Here is a 13,111-nt window from a genome sequence, read left to right as displayed (position 1 = left end):
TTTTTTAATTCTTACCTGACGGTATTATTTTATTTTATTTTCAGACAAAGTGAGAAGGAGAGATAGAGAGAGAAAAAAACATCAATGTGAGACAGATACATTGACTGGTTGCCTCCTGCATGATCCCGACCAGGGCTGAGAGTGAACCACAATCGAGGTACGTGCCCCTGACTGGAATCAAACCAGTGACTCTTTGGTCTGCAGGCCGATGCTCTAACCACTGCGCCAAATCGGCCAGGGCCAGTCAGCTGAGTTTATAAGTGCTGCCTGTTATATCCCTTTCTTGGAGATTCTTAATGTACCTTCAGCATATTAGAGACCCTGAGAAGTTCTGCTGTAAAGAAAACCTTAATGTGGTTAAACTCAGAATTTCCTAAACTTATTTGATCCAAGAGCACTGTTTTCCTACAGCTCTATTTAGCCTGGAGGAACTTTTGCTTGGCTAGATGACCTTGAAGGAGACTTCCTGCTGGAACATTTTAATATCTGAAGGCCGGGGTGGGAGGGGTAATAAGGTGATAGAAGGTTGAGGTTTAGGATGTGTGTGTGTGTATGTGTGTATGTGTGTGTTTGTGTTAGTCCCTTAAACAGGGCTCAAACTTCAAATTCTGAAATTAAACCTTGTAGGACATGCTCTGTGTCCACAGCATAATCACGAACCTTGGGTGAGATATTTGTCTTTTAAGGACAGTGGCATGAAATGACTATGTTTATGCACTTTTTCCTGTTTTTCTCTATAGCAGATTGTAAATTCTTGAAGTCAGGATCCTAATCTAAGCTCTGAAAAACTCTCTGGGCACTGTTGCTGGTCATTCACATACCCTGAGTTAATTGAAGGTGCTAAAAGACACTGTATCTTAGTTTCTTCTTAGGGTCTGAGATAGGTGCTACTAAGGGCTACCAGGAGAGTACCTTATCCATTAGCCACAGTAGGTGGGTGTGGTGATACTGGTGGACAGTCACTGTTGGTCAGCTATCTCTAACTACCCACTGCTGTCTCTGGGAACCATGCCTCTGTCCCCAGTGTTTCTTTCCACCAACTTTCCCTCCCAGATAAGTACATATAAATATGATTATGTTTAGAAGTTGAAATATTTGAATAAATCAGTTGCTTTTGCCCAACCCTAGAATAAAGGCTGTATTTATTTTAACAACAAAATCCTGCAGTCTTCAGCTATTTCTGGATGTAGACTTGTAATTAGCATGCCATTTGTAAATCATTGCTGTCTCTGGCTGTTTGTTTCCGTATTCCAGTGCAACCCAGTTTGGAAGACTAGGTTTATTTCATTTTGGAAATATGATTTTGTGGAGACCTCTAAAATGCCATTATGAGATTAATGGTTTTCTATAGCCAGTTTGCCAAACCTGGTGCTTGCAGCTCAATTATGAGTTTTCGGCAGCCCTGTAGAGGAGAGTAACAGCTTGCTAGGATGGTATTTAGTTTCCAAGAAAACTGTTAAAAGCAACTGCTTCAAGAAGGATTGATGCTACCAGAGGAAAGTGATACTTCAGGAGAACAGGAAATTGGGGGATAGGTTAAGAAGGCTTACATTGTTTACCTGTTTTAGTGTGGTTCATAGGAGATACTTCACATTTTAAGTTTATATATTTACTGATGTGCATGGAGGCCAAATGCAGATGAGTACCTTTTGGGAATTTATAATGCTGGAATGAAAGGAAAATGTTTGCAGTGGTTCTTGTAATGGGGCACATGATGAGAAGGTTCCTGGAGGCCCCCTATGGTCTCCCTGGCAGGACTAAATGCTTGCTCTCCAGCTGCAGAGGAAAAAGAGGAAAATATGCAGTTACTGTTTCTGTTTTGGAGTAGTAGGACCTGCTTCTGACTGTAAAATGATAACTTGGCCATGGTCTAAAAGGAAAGCTTTTGGTTCCTTTTTAGAAAGATTTATTGGGGGTTTTAATAAATAGACTGCTTCTGTAGATTTCTCCAGCAATGTGGGGCTGTCTTTCTCTGGCTGCTCTGTTGACACTGGAGTTGCCAACACCAAAGGCACGAGGCAGGTAGGAGTGCAGCATAAGGAGAGCACGTGTTAGACTGCCGCTCTAAAGGGTCTTGAAGCCTGGCTGGCCGTCTTGGGGTTACCCATGTCTCTTCTCATGCCCACTGAGGGGGAAATAGATTAACTTTGTCCTCTGAGGACTTGCTTTTGATGTTGAAAAAAGGTGCTATCTTATGCATGAGATAAATCTTTCTAAACTAATCCTCTTGTTCCTCACTCTCTAAAGTGCTACAAAAGAGAAAGGAGGCTAAAGGGAAAAATAGCCAAACAAAATAAAACTCCCTTTGAATGGGAAGCACTGTGTTCCATGGATTTCTTGATAAAAGGATTTAGATAGATGAACATAAGATTTTAACAGTAAAGTAATTAGAGTGGTCCTAATTGTTTCATAAGATAAGATGATAAGAAGTAGCTTAAATTGTCAGAGGCCAAGGCAAGGAGTCATACAAAAATTATGGCCGAGCCCAGCCTGTGTGACTTAAAGGTTGGAGCATCGGTGGGCAGGATTCATTTCTGGTCAGGGCACGAGCCTGGGTTGCAGGTTCCATCCTGGCCCCAGTCAGGGCATATGCATAAGTGACCAAACGATGTCTCTCTCTTGCATCACTGTTTCTCTCTCTCTTTCTCTCTTTCTTTCCCTCTCCTTCCCTCCCTGTCTTCCACTCTCTAAAAAAAAAAAATCAATGGAGAAAATATTCTTGGGTGAGAATTGACAACAATAAATAAACAAAAACAACTATGGCCTCAAGTGTTATCAAGCAGTGCAGTTTGTTAAGCAGTGCTGACCAGGGAAAGTCATTTCCGGAAATTTTTAGGTAAAGGTGAACAGCTGGAAGGATTTGAATACAGTCTTGTACTGTGCAAGGGTAGATTTAGGCATCTTTGTCCAAGTGGATCATCTTGGACCCCAGCACAGAGGTTCTCATGCCAGGACCTATGGGCAGCTTGAGGTTCCATGCTCAGCTCCAGTCTGGGTCAGCGTTGTCAAAGGCATTGGACATTAGATATCCCTGGAGGTCTTGCACAGTGCAGGCCGTGGGTCAGGTCACCTAGAAAAGTGCTGGAGAAGAGGCTAGGGAAGGTGGTGGTTTTTCAGATTACCCTCATGTAAGGAGATCGACCAGCTGTTCTCATTTGACTAACTCAGGAGGTTTTAGCCCCTTTGTTTACATAGTGCAGTTTTAAGCAAATGGATTCCATCTGTTTTAGTTTCAAATGATAACATTTAAGAATAATTTTCTGAAACTCCTCATCATAGAAACAGACTTGTGGATAAAGGATTAGTACACCAAGTACTGTGAAGGAGGGCATATTAAGGATCCCATGAGGATGGGGAGGGGTAAACACTAAGACACAAAAGAATGGACTAAGGAAGATGGACTCATAGTCTTCTTATGCTGATATGGAGTCTGGTATGAAAGACAGCTATCATGTCATGTTTAAGAAACTATTATTATTATTGTTTTATTTTTGATCAGGTGATATCACATGGTTCAAAAAGAAAATCTATTATCAAAAGGTAATTCATTTAAAAGTCTACTTCTGTCTATTCTGTCCCTGCCCTTGTCCCCATAATCATTGTTATTAGTTTCTTATATACTTCTAAAATTTCCTTGTGCATTTATAAACATATTTGAAAATGTATTAACCTTCACCACTCTCTCTTTATCCAAAAGATGTCATACTCATTTTCCTGTACTGGGATGATGGTATTTAAGACTGAAAAACACTGGTGGTCACATACTTGCCATTCTGAAAATGATTTATTGAGGACTCAGCCTTTCCTTGCTGGAACTATTATATTGACATTATTTTTGTCAACTATAGTAAAGTTATCTTATTATACTTGTCAGTTATCATGAGGCTATTTTAACTGTATGTTATTTAAGCAAATGCAATAACAAAAAGCAAGTGAAGGTCTTGGATTCCTCCCATAGGACAGACCAAACTAAATTCCATGCACAGTTAAGTTTTGGCTGCATGGTTACTAGTTACACAAGTATAGATGAGCAGACCTGTGATGTATCCTCACTCTTCCTTCCTTCTTCCTGCTATCGTTTATTTAGCATTTCTCCACTCGTGAGAAAACTTAGGTGAAAGCAGTAAAATTCAGGATGGACAGCTCCCTAGGCAGCAGCTATTTTAGGGGATCACTGGAGACACAGATGCCTGTAAGGATGTCAGAGACCATTGAGGATCAGAGTGAGACCGGAAGAGCAGAGTCCTGGTAACTGTGGAGGGGACCTGCAGGTACTTGTCAGCACATCACGTGTTTCTGAGAGGTCAAATAAGATGGGGAGTGAGTGATGCTTATTGGATTTAGAAATTAGGAGAACATGGGATAGCTTTTAGATGCCTTGGCCATAGGCCAAGAAGTGAACATCCTACTCAGTTTCATGAATTCCTTCCCCACAGACCCTATCGAATGGAAAGGCTGACCCATGGGAGACCGTTGTTTATTCTTCTTTGTCATATGAACTACTCTGTTAACTGTCACAAAATTGTTGTTGAATCTTCTGGTGTGATATACAATTCCTATGTGACTTACCTCCAACCAATTGCCAAACATGAAGTTTTAAAACAGAGTTTCTATTAGAGATTTATCAGGACACCCAGAAGTGATTAGGCAGCGGTGGTGGTGGTGGTGGGGATAATTGCCCTTCTTTGTAACTGAAGCCATGTGGCCTTCATTCTGCAGGGTCCACCTTCTCTTAAGAATTCTATCACTGAACTTAAAACTATTGATAAAATGATAATGTGACCATTTTGCAGTGCTTCAGGACCAATAATAGAACTAGGAAATGGCCAAGATGCTAGTGTTTGTGATCTGAAGACTGGCATTAACCACTTCTTTCATCTGAGCACCAAGACAGGAGATGCTGGCAGGCCTGCTTGGGCTTGCAGGGGGAAAGAAAAGAGTAGGACTGTGTTTGCCCTAATAACAGCAAGTAGAACCCTTTCCATTGCCATGGAGCACTTCAGTTCTTTCTCTTTTTTTTTTTTTTTTGCTATGACTTCATTGGACATGCTTATAGAATTTACCATTCATTTTTTATTTGTTAATCCAACACAATTCAACTAACATTTTTTGAACCTTTGTGATATGCACAGTGTAGAGACAGATGTCTTGGTAGAAAACAAATATATAGGTAGAAGACACAGTCCTTGCCTTCAGAGATTTTATAGTCTGAGATGATCAGAGAGGCCACTGGCACTGAGGGCAGGATAGAGGAGGCAGCCGTAGCTAACCATGCGCTTTCCTTGTCCCCTAGACTCTTCTTAATTTGGTCCTGACCTTAATTCCCCCTCACTGGCTCTGGTGTTTTGGTGCTTCATTTGCTGTTTCCATCTGTAATAACAGCTTCCAGATGGATTTTGATCTTCAGCTCAGTTTTGTGTTTTGGCTTATATTATTTATAGTGAACAGTCTGAGAAAGACTATTTTTTTTAATCTTGAAATTAACATTTACTTTTGCTTATTCTTTTATTTTTCTTGGGAAACTTTGCCAAGTCAACCTTTTGTTATGATTTGGTAAGTTGGAAAGATACAGGTTTGGGAACCAGAGAGATATAAGTTCAGATTTTACCCTTTAGCAGTATTGTGGCCTTAGACAAATTATTTAACTCACTGAGCCTCAATTCTCTGCTCCACAAAATGGAGAGAACAATGCCTATCTGGAGGGCTATTGTAAAGATAAGAACAAATTAAAAGCTATTACTCTTATTGGGGAAGGCTGAGGATCCATATGACCTTTTCTATTTTATATTTCAAATTCATTCATTCATTCATTCATTCATTCATTCATTCATTCATTCAAATATTCATTTTACTGTTGAGTCAGTAAGAGTTTATAGGTACTTCTTGTATGCCAGGACCTTTGATAGGTGGGACACAAATAAGATTTCATCCCATCCTCAAAGAACTACTAAGGGGACCACTTCTGTTTTGTCAGGGTTGGGTAACGGAGCCTGACACTCATTCCCTGTCTATGGATCTGTCCTTCATGTGAGAGAGTCCCCCTGTGTCCTGGTAGCAGCAGTGGGTGGTGGCTAGTGGGGTGCTGGGAGATGGGGGTGGCAAGAAGCTATGATGTCCATCAACTCTTGACTTTCATCAGATCCTCAGGCACTGTTATTCTCCCCTGTGGTAGGAGACACTGTTTCCATTGCCCCACTTGCATTGCCCAGCAGATGCCTCCAGTGTTATCCTTAGGAATGCACACCTAATGAGGTTTTCAACTAGTTATTACAGTATTTTCAGGGGAGATTTCAAAATAACCTTTATGGAGGTCTTCAAAAGCTGAATGTGCTGGGCACTGTAACAATTGGCAGTGCCTTTAGCCTTCCTTGTCATTCTCTTTAGGGAAGGTGGTAGATTAGCCTGGAGGTAGAGGAAGTGCTCACAGGCCTTAGCAGAAGGAGTGCTTAACTTTCAGGTTGCTTTGGAAAAATCCTGAGTCTGGGTTGCCCTTGGCTAACCTGGAAAATAAAAATTTATAGGAATAGCTATACTTAAAGGAACTATAGGAAAGCATCATTAAAAAATGAGTTCAAGGTTAAAGATAATACTGTATAATTTGCCTCTTACAGTCATATGAATGAGATATTTTAATAGTTATAGGTATAAAACCATAGGGAAAAGCTCTTTGTAAGCCTCAGTTGCATTATATGTCTTACAAGATGTTTTCTGACTGCTTACGCCTATAACTGAAAAAAGGTGGTAGTAAAATAATATAAAAGAACACAAGGTTCTATTTGTGTTAATGTGTTCTATTTGTGTGTCTGTGTTTCTTTTTACTTTGTTAACAGGAGGGGGTTGGTCTGCTTTGCATTCAGCTGTGGGGCTTGATCTAAGTATTTTTTTTTTATAATCAATAATTTTTGATAATCAAGAGGGCTAAAGAGGGCCACTGGCTTTATATAATGTTGGGGCAAGTTGAAGAATCTGTTATTTTATCCATTTTATGCCGTCTCTAGTCTTTGGAAAAAAGGACAAGCTTGCAAAACTTTTTGTATCCTTATTAGTGCAGAGACCTCTGTTAGTCATCACGTGATACACAGCCAACCTGTTTGGGTTAGGACATTAGTCTCTTCTGGCCTCAAGCAGAGGCTGGAGTCAAGTCATTCCAGCTCTGACTCTGCCACAAATAGATTTCCTCCGCATAGCCAGCTAGCAGGCAGCATACTGAGATCCTGTGCCTCAGTCATGTGGTGAGAAGGGAGCAGACATGGGTTACAAGTGCCATTCAGATGTGCCCTTGAACCGTTTTCTTGGCAAAAGAGTGTAAATTCGGGTTGTTTTTACTCTGTGATGAACTCAATTTCTCTGTAGTAAACAGTTGTTTAAAGGACTACCTTCCTCCACAGTCTTCTCTGGAGTGGGAATACAAAGTTAGTCTCCTTGGCACTCGTGTGCATTTCATTTGAACAACAACATTTTGCACCTGTTGATGCACTGCTTTTTAATTGTTCACAGCTGTTTTCTTTGTTGATTTCCCCCCACCCCCACCCTTTCTAAAGTGTAAGGACTTTGTGGAGAGTGGCAGTTCCTTCCTGTTTCTGCCTTTTCTCCCTTTACTTCATACCAGCCCCCAGGGTCATATATGCTAACCAGCTGTATGCAGAGGTGGTCCACTCCTCTTCTGCTTTGAGTGATATTATACTGCTTGGGTTAAGGAAAATAATTATTTTTGCAGTTTTTATCTTTTACATGTCAAAAAGGGAGGGAGTCAGGAGAAATTATCATTATTTTATTATGAATTAGATGTGACCAAAAATATATATTTTCACTGGCCTGGCCGGTGTGGCTCAGTGGTTGAGCGTTGACACATGCATCAAGAAGTTGCCGGTTTGATTTCCGTTCAGGGCACATGCCCAGGTTGTGGGCCCATACCCCAGTGGGGGGGCATGCAGGAGGTGGCCAACCGATGTTCTCTCTCATTGATGTTTCTATCTCTCTCTAAAAATCAATAAAGAAAAAATTTAAAAAATAATATTTTCACTGATCTCAGCTGCCCATGTTTTAGTAATATCTTCTGAAGAGATTCAGCAGAAAGTCAGTATTTAAATATCTGTTTTCACATTGTCAGTGAAGAGTCAATATATTCAAGTCATTTTGGTAATGAATTTAGGAGTCATTGGGGCTTCGGGGGAAATATCTTGGTACGATTATGATGGTCTTGACATATTTCCTAATGGCTTGGGATTTCTTAGTTGCTAAATGGTGGATTAGAAGTGACATTTTAGTTTAAAAAAATAAAAAGGACTCTTTTGAATCTAACTAAATGGAATGTTTTAAGAATTAGAGGTAGTGGGAGAGACCCAGATGGTGGAGAAGTGGAAGCCGCACTTACCTTTTCTCATGATCTCCTCAAAATGACAACTAAATTATAGAACAATCAACTTGAATAACCACCTGAAGACTAGCTGAACAGAATTTCTGTAATTAAGACTATAAAAAAGAAGCCACATTGAAAATGATAGGAGGGATGGAGACACAGACACAGAAGGGACAGGTCACACACCCATGGTGTGGTGGTTAAGAAACAGGAGTTCTCAGCTACAGAGGTCCCTCTGGGGTTGTGAAGGGTCTGAACACCACACTGGGCTCCCCAGCTCAGAGCACTAATGCCAGGAAGGAAAGCTCACATTCCATCTTGCTGTGAAAAACATTGGGGGGTTTCATTCACCCATGTGAGATGGGAGGCTACTGGAAACCCAGGTGCCCTGTTAAAGGAACAGGGCACAAAATCTTGCTCGAAGGTACTCACCCTGGGTTCCAGCAGAGGGATGGTGTCTTGGAGGATGCTGGAGTCATACAGAGAGAGATTGAATTGTGTGGCTTCGGGGAGAGGGCTGGAGGGACATATGCTAATGTCCTTGTGTTGAGTCCCTCAGATGCTGCCCACAGATGCCATCTTTCCTGGGTTGAGTGCTCCCCTACAAGGCATTAGCCTAGGGAGCTACAGAGCCCCATTCTGATGACTCTCCTAAGCCCTGCCCTACCCAGTTTGTATACAACTGTAAGCTCTGCCAGTTGCAACCATCCTGGGCACGTGTTGCAGTCTTTCTTAAAACACTCTTGAGGAATTCTGGGCAAATTTGGGATTTTTCAGAGACAGACAGGGAAAGGCTGAGTTGTGTGGCATTAGGACAAGGCCCGTTTTCTTTGTGGGCCCAACCAGTGCCACTGTTCCTTTGTTGGGCACTCCTTCTGTAATGGCACAGGGCTGGGGAGCTGCACTAGCTCCACCCTGGTGACCCCTGAGGCTCCACCCTACCCAACTCACACATGATTGTAGCCTGTGCTGGCAGTGGCCAGCTGGGCTAGCATTGCAGTCTTTCTTTAAAAACTCTTAGGAGTTCCTGGCAGGATTTGGGGGTGGTAGAGATATACAGGGACAGGCTGAGTTGTGTGGCTTTAGGGTGAGAGCTGTCTTTCCATGTTCCTGGTGGGCACCACTGTTCCCATGGTGAGCCTGCCTTCTACACACAACAAATCTTAATCTGGTTTAGCTTCATGAACTCTACTGGCTCCACCGTGACAATTCCCTGAGGCCCCATCTTACCACAGAGTTCTGTGGGACTCAGGATGGTGATAACTGGCCTTGGTATACCCTGAGACTTTTGCTGAGTATTCTCAGACTCTGCATTGATGCCAAATTTGCATCTGTATTAACCTGGTGAATGTCACTCGCCTTTACTTGGTGATTTCCTGAGAACCTGCCTCATGCAACTCATGTACCACCTGAGGCTCCTTCAGTGGCTGAGCCAAACGGGCAGCCAGTGGATCTCAGGGTACTGGGAGCCTGTTGCTGACCTGCTCCAGGTTTGGTACTGGTGGCAGCTGACCTCATTATGCAACTTAGCCCCTCCCATGCACGAACAGGCACAGTACAGATCTATCAACCATAGATCACTTTGTAGTTTTAACAGGTAACCTAGGGCTGGTTACAGTCAGCATTTGACATTGACCTGTACTCATGTCCCTGTCCAAGAGGCCCCAGAACCAACACACCTGGGGACTGAATTCAGATCACAATCAAGCATTACCCAGTTAGCTCCACATGTGTCACACCCAAAGGGAGATCTTGGCAGGCACCAGACCCCACTTGGGAGAATTCTGTTCTGAGGGGTCAGCCATAACTTGTACACTATAGTTGTGGCCAGTTCTCACATCCAGCCAGCCTGGACATGCCAACAGTAATCAAGGCTCAACGACAGCAAGAGGACAAAACTCACACAAAAGATACTCCTGGAGCATCTGGCTCAGTGATCAAAGAAACTGTGCCACTGGGTGCTGCAGGACACCTACTACATAAGGCCACCATACTAAGAATGAGAGGCATAGCAGACCTACCTAGTACATGGAAAAACAGAGAGGAAGCCAAAATGGGGAGATAAGAAATTATGCCCCAAATGAAAGAACAGGAGAAATCTCCAGAAAAAAGCAAGAAATGAAATGGAGGCAAGCAATCTACCAGATGAAGAACTCAAAACAGTGATTATAAGGATGCACAAGGAACTTAGTGAGAACTTCAACAGCATAAAAATGGACAATAAAAAGCATAAAAAAATAACCAGTCACAAATGAAAAAATACAGTAAGTGATATAAAGAATACACTAGAAGGAATCAACAGTAGATTCGACGAAGTAGAGGATTAAATCAGTGACTTAGAAGACAAGGTAGCAGACAATGCCTATTCATAGCATCTAAAAAACAAGAGTAAAAAACAAAAACAAGATTTTATAAAATGGGGATAGTATAAGGGCGCTGTGGCACAACATCAACCATGACAGCATTTGCATCTCAGGCATACCAGAAGGAGAAAAGAGAAAAGGATTGAGAACCTATTTGAAGAAATAATGACTACAGAATTACTAAACCTGGTGAAGGAAAAAGACATGCAAATCAAGAAATGCAGAGTTCCAAACAAGATGAACCCAAAGAGGCCCACACCAAGACACATCATAATTAAAATACCAAATGTTAACAAGAAAGAGAGAATCTTAGAAGCAGCAAGAGAAAGACAGTTACTTACAAGAGAGCTTTTATAAGACTGTCAGTAGATTTCTCCGCAGAAACTTTCAGTTGAGAAGGGATTGTCATAAAATATTCAAAGTGATGAAAAACGGAGATTTATAATCAAGATTACTCTACCAGCAAGACTACTGTTCAACATTGAGGAGAAATAAAAAGTTTCCCATACAAGAAAAAGCTGAAGGAGTTAATAATCCCCAAACTAGTATAACAAGAAATGTTAAACAGGCTTCTTTAAGAAGAAGAAAGAAAGAAAAAAAAAAAGAGGAACAGAAATATGAATAAGGAAATCGTAATAACTATGTACCTATCAATAGTCACTTTAAATGTAAATGGATTCAATGCTCCAATCAAAAGACAAAGTGTAGCCCAGCTGGTGTGGCTCAGTGGTTGAGCATCAACCCATGCACCAGGAAGTCACTGGTTTGATTCCCAGTTGGAGCATGTGCCCAAGTTGTGGGCCCTATCTCCAGTGGGAGGCATGCAGGAGGTGGCCAATTGATGTTCTCTCTCATCGATGTTTCTCTCTCTTTCTCTCCCTCTCCCTTCCTCTCTCTAAAATCAATAAAGAAATTTTTTTTTTTTTAAAAGACAAAGGGTAGTTGAAAGAATAAGAAACCAAGACCCATATGTATGCTGTCTACAACAGACCCACTCCAGATGAAAAACACACAGAGACTGAAAGTAAAGACATGGAAAAAGATATATCATAAAAATGGAAATAAAACAGAAAATGGTGTAGCAATATATAAACCAGAACAAATAGACTTTCAAACAAAGAAGGACATTACATAATGATAAAGGGATCAGTCTAACAAGAGAATATAACCCTTCTAAACATTTATACACCCAGCATAGGAGCACCTAAGTATATAAAGCACATATTGATGGGCATAAAGAAAGAGATAGACAGTAATAGAGTAATTAGTAGGGTCCTTCAACATTCCATTGACATCAGTGGATAGATCTTTCAGACAGAAAACCAACCAGGAAACAGCAGCCTTAAATGACACATTAGAGCAGATGGCTGTAATTTATATTTTCAGAGCATTTCATTGCAAAGCAGCAGAATATACATTCTTTTCAAATGCACATGAAATATTTTTTAGGATAGGCCACATGTTAGGAGACAAAACAAATCACAATAAAATTTAGAACATTGAAATCCTATCAAGAACCGTTCCTGACCACAATGGGATGAAATTAGAAATCAATTACAAGGAAAACAACTGAAAAACACACAAACACATGGAAGTTAAATAACGTATTACTAAACAGTGAATGGGTTAGCAAAGAGATCATGGAAGAAATAACAAGATACCTTGAGACAAGTGAAAAAGAAAACAAAACAACCCCAAATCTTTGGGGTACAGAGAAAGCAATCCTAAGAGGGAAATTCATAGCAATGCAGTCTTCCCTCAAGAAACAAGAAAATCTTAAATAAACAACCTAACCACTAGCCTATGTAAACTAACAAAAGAAGAACAAAGGCCAAAGTGAGTAGAAAGAAGTGAATAATAAAGATCAGCATGAAACTAACAAAATAGAGTAAAACAACAACAACAACAACAACAACAACAACAACAACAACACCCAAATGATCAATAAAACCGAGAGCTGGTTCTTTGAAAAGATAAACAAGATTGACAAACCTTTAATAAAACTCATCAAGAAAAAAGAGGGAGGACCCGGATAAATACAATCAGAAATGAAATAGGAAAAGTAACAACTGACACCACAGAAATGCAAAGGATTATAAGAAAATACTATGAACAACTTTATGCCAACAAATTGGACAACCTGGAAAAAATAGAAAGACAATATTTCAAGAATGAAACAAGAAAAAAAAACAGAAAATCTAAACAGAATTATTAAAACCAACAAAAATGAATCAGTAATGAAAAAACTCACAACAAATAAAACTTATGGACCAGATAGCTTCACAAGTGAATTTTACCAAACATTCAAAGAAGAATTAACACTTATCCTTCTCAACTATTCCAAAATATTGAGGAAGAGGGAAGACTCTCAAGCTCATTTCATGAGGCC

This window comes from Molossus molossus, unplaced genomic scaffold (assembly GCF_014108415.1).
Source record: "Molossus molossus isolate mMolMol1 unplaced genomic scaffold, mMolMol1.p scaffold_m16_p_6, whole genome shotgun sequence".
NCBI lineage: Eukaryota > Metazoa > Chordata > Mammalia > Chiroptera > Molossidae > Molossus > Molossus molossus.
This window is presented reverse-complemented; position numbering follows the sequence as displayed.